The sequence below is a fragment of the Triturus cristatus genome, chromosome 4_1, assembly GCF_964204655.1.
Source record: "Triturus cristatus chromosome 4_1, aTriCri1.1, whole genome shotgun sequence".
Taxonomy (NCBI): domain Eukaryota; kingdom Metazoa; phylum Chordata; class Amphibia; order Caudata; family Salamandridae; genus Triturus; species Triturus cristatus.
The window spans coordinates 1,093,009,405-1,093,023,705 of NC_140585.1; the positions used below are offsets into that span (position 1 = coordinate 1,093,009,405).

General features: G+C 45.9%; 1 protein-coding gene across 1 annotated transcript in view; it reads right to left on the bottom strand.

Annotated features, from left to right (window-relative positions):
• TRMU (tRNA mitochondrial 2-thiouridylase) overlaps positions 1-14,301 on the bottom strand; it is a 198,417-nt gene that overhangs the window by 101,122 nt on the left and 82,994 nt on the right. The window lies entirely within an intron of this gene.

The window sequence follows — 14,301 nt, forward strand, 5'->3', positions numbered from 1 at the left end:
TTTGGGCGAATTTTGGAGCTTGGCAGTTGGAATCTGGACTCTTGATTGGTAAGAACCGTTGTACGGTACTTGCTCCGAGTTTTTGAAGCCTGGTCTGGCTATTTGAGTTTGATTTGTGATGACTGGTCATATTTTGTATTGGTTATTGTGAAAATATATGCGTTGCAACACATATAGGCAGGTAATGTGGAGAGATTTCTCCGGAGCTGTGTAACTTCGAACGGCGCAACGATTAAGTGCCATTTTCTTTATAATATTGCATATTTTGCATTATTTCTGAGCATGCCTGCTTTTAGCGCACTCCGTAAGTGGTGCTGCTGCTTTGGAAACCGGTTGAACCTCGAGGAATCTGCTCCGGCTCCCCCAGAGGGGACTCCTAATAGGGATATGTATGTGAAGCATGGTCTTTCTTCCATAATGTACAGCACAGTATGGAGGAAATATACTAAGAAGGATCCTGAGTTACGATGGCCTTTGTATGGATCGTTTGATATGCGTAAGATTGAGTATGTGGAACAGTGTATGTGCAAACGACGTGCTCGTCAGGATATGTTTGAGTGTGTGCGGTTGTGGGTGAAGGAAGTGCGTGAGCGAGAGAAACGTGAGAAAGCGCTGTTTGATAAAGAGCAGCGGAAGAATGATCATGTGCGAGCACAGGAAGCGAAGCGTCGGGAGGAAAGAGAACAGACGGAGAGACAAGAGAAAGAGCGTAGGCTACAAGTGTCGGGTCAATATGCTGTCCGTCAGCCACTTTATCCTGTCCTTAATAATCTTGATGATGATTTTTATTTATTAGATCGCTCTCCGCCCCCTTATGTTGGCGCGTCTGCCCCGAGGCCACAAGATTCTGAATCGGTTCCGGGTAAGGTAGACACGCGGTCCATGCTATCGACTGACCGAATGGGTGAGCTTCGGCAAGTTTCTTTTCGTGCGCTCAAGGGCAAGGTGTCCCTGGATGAATTGTTGCGCTCTTGGGAGCTGTGGCAGGATAGAGAAAAATTGTATTTTTTGGGCCACTTTTCTGAGGAAGTGATTACTGCTTTTCGGAAGTATTCCAGTGTCTTTGAGCCTGACGATGTGGTATTAGATGCTAAAGCATTGCGTAACGGTGTTTTCTCTCCCTCTAAGGCGCCTGATGCGGCTCGGCGGCTGTTTGCATTGCGGGACGCGGTGAGGAACCTTAAAGAAAAAGCGTGCCAACAAGCTGGGGAGGAGAAGCAGTCGGATTCGTGTACAGCAGAGGGCCACTCATCCACCTCCCAGTCAGATAAGAGTGACATAGTGCATGCTAAACCAATGCGAGAGGCGGCGCCTTTGTATGTTCCTCCTAAAGGAGCGGGGACTAGTCCGGACATTACCTCCGCCGATGCTAAGGGATATTTTGTGTATAATTGGGTTTATACTCCCTGGCATAGAGCTGATGTTATGGCATTAAAGAATGCATTACCTGACCCCCGCAAGAATCCAGCGGCCTTTTACGAAGAAGTCGAAGGGGCCTTGAATTCTTGCGTTATGACCTTAGCGGATATAGATCTGTTCTTTGGTCTTATTCTACCACCGGATATGTGGCGATCTGTCCGGAAGGTGGATGATCCAGCCGCTTTTAAGGCTCGGTGGTCTGAGCTTGAGGATGAGGATAGGGAACGGAAGCCCGCGCAGAAACCACCACAGATTATTTTAGATCTCCCTGCTGCTATTCTGACTAAGCTGAAGACAATCATCCCCCCTAAAAAGATTGACTGGAATATGTTAGCTTCATGTAAGCAGAAAGTTGACGAGTCAGTTGCAGACTTCTTCACGCGCTTTGAGGAGACGTTTCATGACTTTAGTGGCCAGTCGCTTACGGATGATACGGGTCGACACCTTTTTGCTGATAAATATGTGGCTAATTTATTGCCGGCAGTTGCGGCCCGTCTAAAGGCGAGTGAGAGTTCTTGGTCCTCTGCGACCCCGACAGCCCTCCTGACTATAGCTCAGTATTATGAGCGTCAGGAGCAAGAAGCGAAGGGACAGGAGGAGAAGAAATCGAAAGATTTAAAAACAAAGGTGATGTTGGCGCAAGTATATGGCCCGCCCCGACGGGGTGTTAATAGAGGTAGGGGAGGATTTTATGGCCCTCCCTCGGGCCGATCTGATTTGAATAGGAATCAATGTGCGTATTGCAAGCAATCGGGACATTGGGCTAGAGATTGCCCGGCGTTGCATGCTTCGCGTCAGGGGCATAGTCAGGGTGGCCCGAGAGGTAGAGGGGGTTTCTCGAATTTTAGAGGGAATTCTAACGATCACGCTCGTTTTGACCCTGCCGGGCAGCAACGAGATAGACCTAATGTTTTCGATCGACAGAACCAGTATCAAGTGTCGGGGATTGATCGTTCTGGGTACCATGATTCTCAGCATGCATAGGAATGCGTTGGATGGGGGTTAGAATCAGTTGAGGTGCCGGTTGATCAGAAGGGTTCTTATGTATCGGCTGAGGTTTTGGGCTCTACTGATCAGTTCCTAGTGGATACAGGAGCAACGCGTAGTGCGCTGTCTAAACAATTGGTTCCGAGGGCTCCCCCATCTGGCTTAATGGTTACATCGGTAGGGTTTGACGGTACACTCTCCCGAAGCCCTCTTTAGCAGCCCCTCACATTTCAGGTTGATTCTTTTTCTGCACCCTGCCCGTTTCTGCTTGCCCCGCACACGCCGGATAACATTATGGGCCTTGATATGTTAAAGCATTTCAGGGCTACGATCCGCTGCTCCCCTGCTGGTGTGCGGGTGATATTGAATGACAATTACCCCCGGTCTGAACGGATGTGTGTGGTCGCAGAGGATGCTCTGTTAGCTACCCTCCCTCGTGCTTTGTGGGCCACTTCGGATACTGATGTGGGACAGATGGTGATTCCGCCGGTCCACATTAGTGTTCAGGAGGGGGCGGTGTTACCACGCCTCCCACAGTATCGTATTTCCCAGGAGGGGGAGGAGGCTCTTATACAGATTGTGCAGGATTTGATTAAGGTGGGAGTAGTGGAGGAAGTTCCCTACAATATCTGTAATAGCCCGATTCTCCCCATTTTGAAAAAGGATACGGATGCCAAAGTTTATCGGTTTATAATTGATTTGAGAGAAGTAAACAAGATCGTGATACCTCAGTACCCAGTGGTTTCTGATATCACGACGTTGCTTACTTTGGTCCCGCCTACGGCGACCATGTTCTCAGTTATTGATTTGAAAAATGCCTTCTTTTCCATTCCCATTCATCCCGATAGTCGATACCTTTTTGGGTTCACTTTAAATAATAGATCTTACCGCTTTTGTAGGATCCCTCAGGGCTACACAGAAAGCCCTAGCATTTACAGTCAAGCTTTGAAAAGACAATTGGATTCCTTTGTTCTGCTCGAGGGGGTCGCCCTCATTCAATATGTCGATGACATCTTGCTGGCGGCTGACACCCCGGAGTTGTGTGAAAAGAGTACGTTATCCTTGCTTTCCTTTTTGGCATCCCACAATCATAAAGTATCTCGGAAGAAATTACAGTTCTGTAGACCAAAGGTGACTTATCTGGGTCACCTTTTGTCTAAGGAGGGGCGTGCACTCACACCAGATCGTATCCAAGTAATTCTGGACACGCCGACACCGTCCACGCAGAAGGATGTGCGTGCATTTTTGGGTCTTGTTTCTTTTTGTAGGCAGTGGATATTGGGGTTTTCACATATAGCTAAGCCATTATTAGCCCTTTTGACAAAAGACACGCCTATCCCGATCCCTTGGTCAAATGAGTGTGACGCTGCTTTTCAGCAATTACGACAGGCCCTTTGTTCAGCACCAGTGTTAGGGACCCCTGACTATACAAATCCCTTTTCGTTGTATGTGCATGAGAAAGATGGATGTGCGTTATCAGTTTTAGTGCAGATGCACGGCGATAAGCAGCGCCCTTGTGCATATTTTTCGGCTGTACTTGATCCTGTCGCCCGAGCATTACCAGGGTGTTTTCGCTCGGTTGCGGCGACAGCTGTGTCAATACGCCAAAGCGAGGGAATTGTGTTATCTCATAAGTTGTTGGTATTAGTCCCCCACGCTGTTGATGCCCTGCTCAATCAAACAAAGACGCAGCATTTGACTAGTGCCCGTTTAACGGGATATGAGTTGACGCTTTTGGCTCCTCATATTACGTTAAAGAGGTGCGTAACGTTAAATCCGGCCACATTGTTGCCATACCCCGAGACTCAGTCTGAAGCGCGGAAAGCACATGATTGTATTCTTGTAACTGAGGAACAAACAAAGGGTCGTATTGATCTCCAGGATACGCCCTTTCCAGATGTAGATGGAGAACTGTGGGTGGACGGATCATGCCTGAAGCTACCAGATGGTACGACTTCAGCGGCGTATGCAATTACCACATTGCAAACGATAGTGGAGACAGCACGCATACCACAGAAATCAGCTCAAGCAGCGGAACTGATAGCATTAACACGAGCATGTGAGCTCAGTACAGGATTGTGTGTGAATGTTTATACAGATAGCCGCTATGCCTTCAGAGTAGCGCATGACTTTGGCCTGCTCTGGAAGGAGAGAGGGTTTTTAACGTCACATGGAGTACAAATAATGCATGGAGAGTTAGTTCACAACCTTTTAACTGCATTGACATATCCGAAGAAAATTGCCATCGTTAAATGTAGCGCCCATAGGAAAGTAGTCGATAAAGTTGGAGAAGGGAATGCGTTTGCAGACCGAGTGGCACGGGAGACTGCGATGCAGCCCGGTGCTACTGCCATGTATGTAGTGAAGTCACAGGTGGAAAGATGGCATGATGCGAAGGAAGAAGTGCGAGAAATGCAAGGGACCGCTTCTGATAAAGAGCGGGAGCAATGGGCCAGCGAGGGAGAATTGGATGATGAGGGCTGCTGGAGAAATAAGCAGATGGATAGATGGAAATTACCCACGGCTTTTGTACAACCTATGGTTCAGATGGCACATGGGCTAGCACATGTTGGAGCTTCTGCAATTGTGAAATTGCTTACTCAAGTTTGGGAGCATCCAGAGATTGCTAGCACGGCAAAGAGGGTGGTGCAGACCTGTATGATCTGCCTGAGGTATAATCCAGGGAAAGGTACCCGAACTCCAGCAGGAGGATTTGTGACACCTACTGCACCCTTCGAGGTTTTGCAGATGGATTACATCCAGCTTGAGCGCTGTAACAATTTGAAGTATGTTCTAGTAGTGGTTTGCGCCTTCAGTAAATGGGTTGAAGCGCACCCTACGAAAGACAATACTGCAATGACTACCGCTAAGCTGCTATTGAAGGAGTTCTTCCCTCGATATGGCGTTTGTAGACTTCTGTGGAGTGACAATGGACCCCACTTTATAGCGGATGTTATAAAGTATGTCTTGAAGGGCCTGGGCATCACCCAGAAGTTCCACGCAGTGTTTCACCCTCAGTCTGCGGGACTAGTCGAGAAGTATAATGGTACACTGAAGCTCAAGATCGCTAAAATTCAAGCTTCGACGTCTTTGACTTAGCCAGATGCTTTACCGCTGGCGTTATTGTCAATTAGATCGGTACCACACTCTCGAACCGGTCTTACACCGTACGAGATTGTCTTTGGACGCCCAATGAATATTTGGGGTCCACCAAAACCTAAGACTGTGTACGATGTACCTTGTGTAATGATGAATGATTATCTGGCACAGTTAACGGATAACTTGGTTTCTATTCATCAACAGGTCCGAGAGGCGCTCCCTGATCGGTCTACCGGTGAAGGACATAGTCTCCGACCTGGCGATTATGTTATGGTAAAGATCTTCGACAGGACGAACAGCTTGGAACCAAGATGGGTGGGTCCTGAGCAGGTTCTCCTTGCAACGAGGACGGCTGTGCGAGTTTCCAACAGAAAGAATTGGATCCATTCCCTGCACTGTCGGAAGGTACCGCCTGGATTGGTGGAACCCGCTGTACTGACCGATCAACGAGAAATCCTGGCTGCAGAGAAAGGCCGTGCTACGGAGCCAAACGCCACTGAGGAGCTCTTCCCGGACCACGCGACTCCTGGAGGGAGGCGATATCATCTTAGACCAAGGAAGTGAGTTCTTCAGTACCGGGACATATTGTCAGAACGGCCCTTGGGTTAGTGAAACGGAGAGCCAATGAGGCAAGGGGGGGGGATCAGCCCTGCATTAGTGTAGCGACACCCGTCTTGGCCCGCTGGTGAAGAAATCGACCGCTGCCCAAGGGGAAGAGTTCTGACAAACTTTTAGTTTCAGGAAGATATTGATTTTTTATTCTGCCATGGAGAGAAAGAAAATCCTTTGTGCGTCAGGGTTTATGTTGACAGTAGCTATTGTTGGGATAACCACATGGTTTGTGGAGGACGTAACTCCCGCTCGAAAACTACTTGTGTTGACAACTCCGGTGCCTGAGGAGCACTACTTTTATACATTACCGTATCAAGAGTTGAAGCATCGACAGTCTTATTTGAATAACACTTTCATCCAGATGTTGCATCATACCCACGTTGCTACGAACGCTACGAACTGTTGGATATGTGGGATGATGCCAGCCCATCAGAAGAAAGGAGGAACGCCATTCATACCACTTCCTTTCTCTCATAATGGCTCTTGTAGAGCATGGTACACTTTGCTTTTTGCCACTCGGAAACCCACAGTGGGACGATTACTCTTCAGACTCAACAAAGAATGTCACCAGGATAAAAATGGGTATCCGCAAGCGAATGGGACAATTTGGGAATGGGAAGAGTACCGACCAGACAATGAATCGATTCCCTATATTTTCACGAACACCAGAGACACTGTGGGAAAGGACAAATTTGTGATTCAAGTGGCACAAGCTCAAGCGGACCTGTGTGTCCAGAGTGTGGGTTTTATTCCTGTTGGCGTTAGTGATTGTATCACTGTTCTGAACATCGATGGGTTGAATAATAGTACTTTCTTAGCCTCCCATAATACATACTTTGTATGTGGCAATAAAGGTTATTACCGCTTGCCAGCTGGTTGGTCTGGGGTATGCTATGTGGCATTCCTATTACCTCCTGTATTCTTAGCACCAGCATCCTATCATAAAGATCTGAAATTATTGAATAATGTGACTGTAAATAGGTATAAACGTACTCTATCAATTGATGATGTAGATCAGACTGATACCAGTCTGCAACAGTATATTGATTTTAATTTAGGATTGTTTTTCTTTGTTGGAGCTGCCCTAAACAGTAGGAAGGTTCAAAGGTTAACAAGAGTGGTAGAGGCTGTGACAAACCAAACTGCTGCTGCTCTTGGGAATCTTACGGAAGAATTGCAAATTACTAGAATTGTTGCATTGCAGAATCGCATGGTGCTAGATGTTATGTTAGCCGACCGAGGTGGAGCTTGTAAAATTATTGGAAGTAGCTGTTGTGTGTTTATCCCTGATCACACGCCATCAGTCTATAATGCTATTAACAGGCTGCATAAAATTGCAGCTGAAATCCATACAGAAAACGGCACTTGGTCCTTTTCTGGATGGTTCTGGGCATTGATCACTGCCTGGGGGTGGAAGGTCTTAACTGGTCTCTGTATCATTGTAGCAGTTCTGTTTTCTTGTTGTATCTGTGTCCAATGTGGTCCCTTGCTCTGTTCCTTATGTGTATCATTCTGTATTCCCGATAAGAAAGCTATTGCCGATGTCGCTCATCAGAAACGTTTAGCTAAAGAAGTCGAAGAAATGATGACAATTGACATATATGATGATTATCCTAACAAACCGGATGTCTTCAGTAAATGCTGAAAGGGTCGTCTGTTGTAAATTGAAACAACGATGTGATTAAGCATTTACCAAAGACATGAATTCCCCTTCTTTAGAGCATGTCTCTTCTGTTATGTTGACTGAAGTTCGGACTCCATTTTGTATTGTCATGTCTCCACGTGTTCAACACGAGAAGAGTCCTACCTCCGTGTTAGTTGCTTTTGTAATCTGCCTAGTAACAGTCTATAAATAGCTCCTTTGTCCATCTGGCGCATGCCCAGACTTGACCACATCTGTTATCAGTTAGCCTTGCTTGACCATGTTTTCGCGGGCTCAAGGAGTGTGTCAGCTCCGCTCATATATTGATTCAGTATCGAAAATGACCATAAAAGGTAATATTCTCTGCCTCATGTTGTATCCACCCACTTATGAGCCCCTCTGTTGTGTATAAAAGGGGACCATGTATGCAAGTTCTTTGTGCTACTCTATGCAATACTGAAGAGTGTTGTATGGATTGTAGGACCACCCTTAAGGGTTAATAAACCTTGTCTTTGTACTTTGCAGTTTCCGTGCCAACTTCCTTATAGATTCCATTGCAGGAGAGCGAACCCTTGTGTCCTGCGGGCCTAGCTGGGGCCTGTATTCATCACTACGCCCCAATGGACGCACCGCGGCTGTCTTTTAGTCATGTTGTATAGCAGCACAGCAAGTTAGAACAAGCATTGGCATAGCCAATAGGTCACGCCTTTAAAGTCTTATAAGCATTTAGACTATAATACAGCAATACATACAGTGGAGTGCTTCATAGTATGCGTCTGCCATTTTTAGGCCCTGGAATTGTTCAGGTGTTATTATCGTCCACTTTAATGGTGCTGAATTTACCGACCTAAAAAGAATGGGGGCTGGGTTCTGAAATACATTTTTTACAGTAGTCCGTCAAATTATAACTTTAACGCCGCAGTGCGCTGATAGTCCGGAGTAGCGCCGCGAGCACATGCTTTCATTCGAAGGATAAAATGAGTTTGCAGCAGGTATAGCGCTAACAAAATGACCTCACTTCATTTGTAGCGCCAAAAAGTGTGCATTCAAGTGCTGTGCACTTAAACATCTATATGTATATATATATATATATATACATACATAATACATCACTGTATTTCTTGAGTTTTAAAATGAGCCGTGCAATCCACGAAATATTAAAGGAGATATTGTTTAAACAGCATCATAGGATGATTTTAAAATGTCTCTTTTCCCAACTCATATTTTCAACATCCTCTTACGTAGGTGCACAGGAAGGAGAGCCCCCTTCGGTTCCGGTGTCCGCGCACCTATCTCCCCCGTTGCTTCTAGCAGAAGAGACATCACTGCCAGAGGCTACGCTGACATTCTATTTTTGCGTTGGTAAATAGTAGCTACCTTTTACAGTGCAAGGGCACTCATTTTATCAAGGTGAAAGGCAGAGGGCAATGGGATTCTTACTCTTTTGAATATTTTCCTCAGATTTAATTGTGAGAGGAGAATTAAACTTTGAGATGGAAAACGAAGTCCAACCAACTCAAAAGCCACACTTTTAAACTCGGAAGAAAGGATGAAAAGCAGAGCCGTAGGATTTATTTTAACAACGCGTCTACGAGTGGAACATTAAAATATTAAAGGTCTCAGCAAACAGTTTCTTCAACATTTGGAACAGCAGCACTTTTGTGTGGTGAGGGCAGGAGACCTCTGCGATCAAATGACAATAAGAATAACTGGATACAGCATGCTCTAACAAAATATTATTTTGAGCATTTAACGTACGCGAATTAATTTTGTTTGGTGAAAAACTTTGAAAGAAGTCATCTCGCGGAGATTTGTATCTCCGCGAGCGGGATTACAAGGAAGAACGACAAGTGTCCAGCAGCCACACTAGCACCATAACACGTGCACTCACACCCACTGGACCCGTAGTGCCAGCCACAAACAACCCCACGGCCCGGTGCAAAGTTCTGCTGACATTACTGCAGAAACCTGAACCTTTTCTCCACACAGAGCATTTTTTTGTGCTTCTGCGAAACCAGGAGGGGGAGTGGGGAAGGGACCTGGGAGAAGGCGAGAAGGAGAGAAACAGGAGATATTGAGGAGAGAGGGAAAGGGGGAGAGAAGAAAGAGGAAGAGAAGTGAGAAAATGAGGAGGGGCAGAAGGAAGAGGGCAATCCGTAGGAGCGGAAGGAGGGAAAGATGAAACAGAAGAGAGATTAAGGAGTAGAGGAGTTCTAGGGAGAAGAGAAAAGGGAGGCAGGAAGTAGAGGAGGAGAAAGAAAAATAGGATTAATGGAGAAGGGGCCAGGGAGGGACATAGCGAGAACCACTGGAGAGAGAGGGGTAAAGGGAGAGTGGGTGAGAAGAAGGGGATCGTGGGAATGAGAAAGGAACAAGCGGGAGAAAAATAAAGGGAGAAACGAGAAACAAAGAGAGGAAAGGAGGCTTTAGAGAAGAATGAGAGCGGGAGAAAAGAGAAGAGCCTGAGGGGGAGACATGTTTATAAGAAGAGTCTGGAGAGAGAGGGAAGGAGAAGCTGGAGAAGAGAGGGAAAACAAGCCAAGATGCACAAAGAGGAGGGTACACAAGAGGAGACCGAGAAAGATGGATGGGAGAAAGAAGAGAAACCAGAGGCTGGTGGGAGATAGCAGTATAGAGGAAGAGAAGCATGGAGAGCTACAAGTAGTGGCGGAGGCAAAATGAAAGCAAGGGATGGATGAGGGCGAAGCGGAAGACGGCGCTGAAAGGGGAGAAGCAGATGAAAGAGGACACGAGAGAGAGGAACAGAAGAACGTTCGAGAGATGAGAATGTGCTAGCGGAAAACCAAGAGGCAGGAGTCAGGCTATGAACAGAGGGGTGGAGTGACACTGCAAGGGCAGCCCAGGAGGCATGCCTCGGGCGTGCACAGAGGGGGCCAGTGTCACGTTGAGCGGAGAAAGCTGTGACATGTCTACTTCTACACATTGACCCTTCCGAGGGAGCCTTACCACAGCCGGCAAATATGTGGTACCCTCGGCTCTCCAGCATGAGTTAGATAAGGCTCGTTACAGGAGCCCTTGTGAAAAGAAAAAAAAAAAAGATGAATCGCTCCCAAAGGAATGTCTTATGCAAACTCAATCAGAACTACTGAAAAACTACAGCAGAAGACACAAAACTAAGAAAAACAACATGGAAATAGAAATCACTACAAAATAAAGGAACTATTTAAAAGAGAACACTCACAAATACATAGAAAAAACCCAAACCGAAAAACAAAACACAGGGAAATACTCAAAACTAAAATAAATACGTGGATGAATACACTAAAACAATGTAAAGGCTTGAAACAACGAAAACACATCAACCTTTTGGAAACCTAAAAACAGAGAAGTGTTCTCGGTACAAAAGAAACAAGCGCTGTGCGCGCGCACTGCAAGGAATGCGAGGTATGCAGCTGGCCCCCGGCCGCGCTGCTGCTCGCTCCTGAGTTCCCTAGGCCAGGGGAGAGAGAAGGCGGGACATGCACCCGCCTTTGGCCAATTGTGTGCTGTCTTTCTTAGAAAGACGCACGCAAAGGCAAATAGCAGTGAGCAAAAAAAAAAAAAGCACACACACGAGCGTGTGGTCTTGAGTTGAAACTTGAAAGTCCTTACTAGAAGCCTCGCAGAGCAGCGCATGCGTACTAGCTCAGGCGAGACCTAAACAAAGCACTTTGACACAGCCAGCACTGACTACAAAGTGCTAATGATCCATTTTCTCTGTATGAGATTATTCTCTGCCTCAAAAAAACGTTTAATTATGTTACATCCAAGCTGAAGTCTGCCTGCATGAAGACAGCACCAAAAAGGCTATGCAGGACAGGGAGTGCAGTACTGCTTGCATCTCTGTAGCATCTTGACACGTGTTGGCTGACTTTTGGGCTCTTTTTATGTAGACGGAACGCAGAGGGCAAGCAATGAAGAGCAAGGAGGTGGATGGGGCAAGCAAACACAGGGGAGTGGCAGACAGGATAAACAACAATGCAAATAGCGAGGGGGGCAGGGGAAGCAGCAATGAGGGAGGGGGAGGATGGGTTGCAAGTAAAAGGAAAATGAACGGAGAGAAGTTAAAGGACGATGGGCAAGGGAAGCAGTAGTTGGGCCTTGCTCCAGGGTACGGACAAACAAACAAAAAGGAAGAAAAGCTGAAACTTGCTGACTAAAGTTAAGCAAGGAAATGAGAGAGACAATGAAGCCAACCGACTGTAAGCAATGATAAACAAAACCATTATGCACATGCGATGTCTCAGGTGAGACCTAAATTATAGGGCGGGAGAGAGGAAAAGGAATGGGCAAGCTGTCAAAGAGGGGAAGGTGCACACCAAACATAATGAAGAGCATAAAACAACCTTCAGTGTACCCCAAAACATGTGTGTCCTATTTCAGGGGGAACAACCTTGATCTCACAGCATTCCCCATGCAGGACATTTACCACGCTGTCTTTACTATGCAGGTAAGTACCACACAGATATTTTCATATTTACCACAAAGGTCTTTTTCGGTTTGAGGGATAGGTAGAGGAAAAAGTGACTTTAAGGTTCAGAGATGGGTAGACGTAAAGAGAGGTCATAGTGACTTGAGGGTTACGGGGTGGGCAGAATTCAAGGAAGGTGAGGGTGATTTGGGGGTTGAGGTGTGGGTGGAGGTAAAGGGAGGTGAGGGTAACTTGAGGGCTCGGGGTGGATAGAGAGAAAGAGTGGTGAGGGTGACTTGAGTGCTGAGCAGTGGGTAGAGGTAAACTGAGGTGACCATGACTGCAGGGTTCAGGCGGGTTGAAGTAAAGGGATGCGAGGGTGACTTGAAGGTTCAGGGAAGGTAAAGGGAGGTGAGGGTGACTTCAGGGTGGGTAGAGGTAAAAGGAGATGATAGTGAGTTGAGGGTTTAGGGTTGAGTAGAGGTAAAGGAAGGTGAGGGTGAATTGAGGGCTCAAGCATGGGTAGAGGTAAAGGGAGGTGAGGGTGACTTGATTGCTCAGGAGAGGGTAAAGGTAGGCAAGGGTGACATAAGGGTTCATGGGTGGGTAAAGGTGAGGGCAGATTGAGGGGTAGGCAGAGGTACAGGGAGGTGAGGGCTCAGAGGTGGCTGACGGTAACATGAGGCTTGAGGGTTCAGGGGTGGGTAGAGGTAAAGGGAGGTGAAGGTGACTTGAGTTATAGGGCTGGGTAGAGGGAATTGAAGGAGTGGGCAGAGGTAAAAGGAGGCGAGGGTGACCTGACTGGATGGTATGACCTGTCAATATACGGTATGGTATGGGGTATGGTATGGCCTGTCATTTTATAACCTGGGCTATTATTGTGTGTTATAGTATGGCATGTTATTGTACAACATGGTAGAATATGGTATGATATGGTATGAAATGTCATTATATGGTAGGGTAGGGTATGGGCTGTCGTATAGTATGTAATGGCATGGTATGTTATTATATAATATGGTATATTATAGTCTTTCATTGTATAGTATGGTATGTCATAGACTGTTATTGTATAGTACATTGTGGTATGGTATGGAATGTTATTGAAGCATACAACCTATGAACTGTTAACAGCACGCATACATATGATTAAGGCAACCATCGATATACCAGTTGGTACCATTTAAAATCATGTAACATACATTGGCTTTCCTAAACTCGGAAGGGAATCACCATTACACCGGATGAGACCAAAACGGGGATGAGTCATAAACAACCGCATCCTTCATGAATGTTGCAACATATAAATGTATTAAAATTTTATAATTTTTTTGTGTGGTTATGCAGCTCAGATAAGACCGATCTGAGAACATCAGCTTAGTGGAAAGTGAAGTTTTGAAAAATCTTGAAAGCAAAAAATAAGCGACCCGGAGCAGCGGGCCCAAGACAAAAAGCAAAAACAAATGGCAGCTAAAAAATAAGATCCAGCAGCATCAAATCCTGAGTAATAATCACCAAATGCATTCCTTAGAGATAATATTTATCCAGAAATCCGGTAAAAGTAATACCTAAAAGGTTAAACCCAGATAGTTTGAGGTAGTGGAACCTTCTACCTCTACCACTTCTTCAGTGCAGCATAAACCTTTTGCAGTTTCTCAGTCTTATAAACCTATTCGTCTTAAAATGTGAAACCTTTTGTCAGTGTCCTTTTTGGGCACTGCCGCCTTGTGTGAAACTGGCACCTAGCAATATGCAATCTGAAGCTGAAGCTGCCATGGCAACACAGGGCTCAGTATTGAAACAAACATTAGAAAATGCCAAATAAAATAACTTGCATTCTGAATGTATAGCCCTGTAATACACATACAAAAGCACAAGGTGGCGCCATTGCTCCATGTATGTTATATAATATTGTAGGAACTACTTAATGTCACACAAAAAAGCCAGCATGTAAAGTCAAGGGGACAGTGTGCGGCCTTATGATCATCCGCAGGAGGTTTGCACTATATGAATAATGGATTACCATAGGTGTTCGGAAACAGACAACTAAACATTTCTGTGTTCAGATGCCAAAATATGTTTAAATCTCTAAAAGCATACAGGAATTTAACCTCATATTTTATTTTTGCAGCTC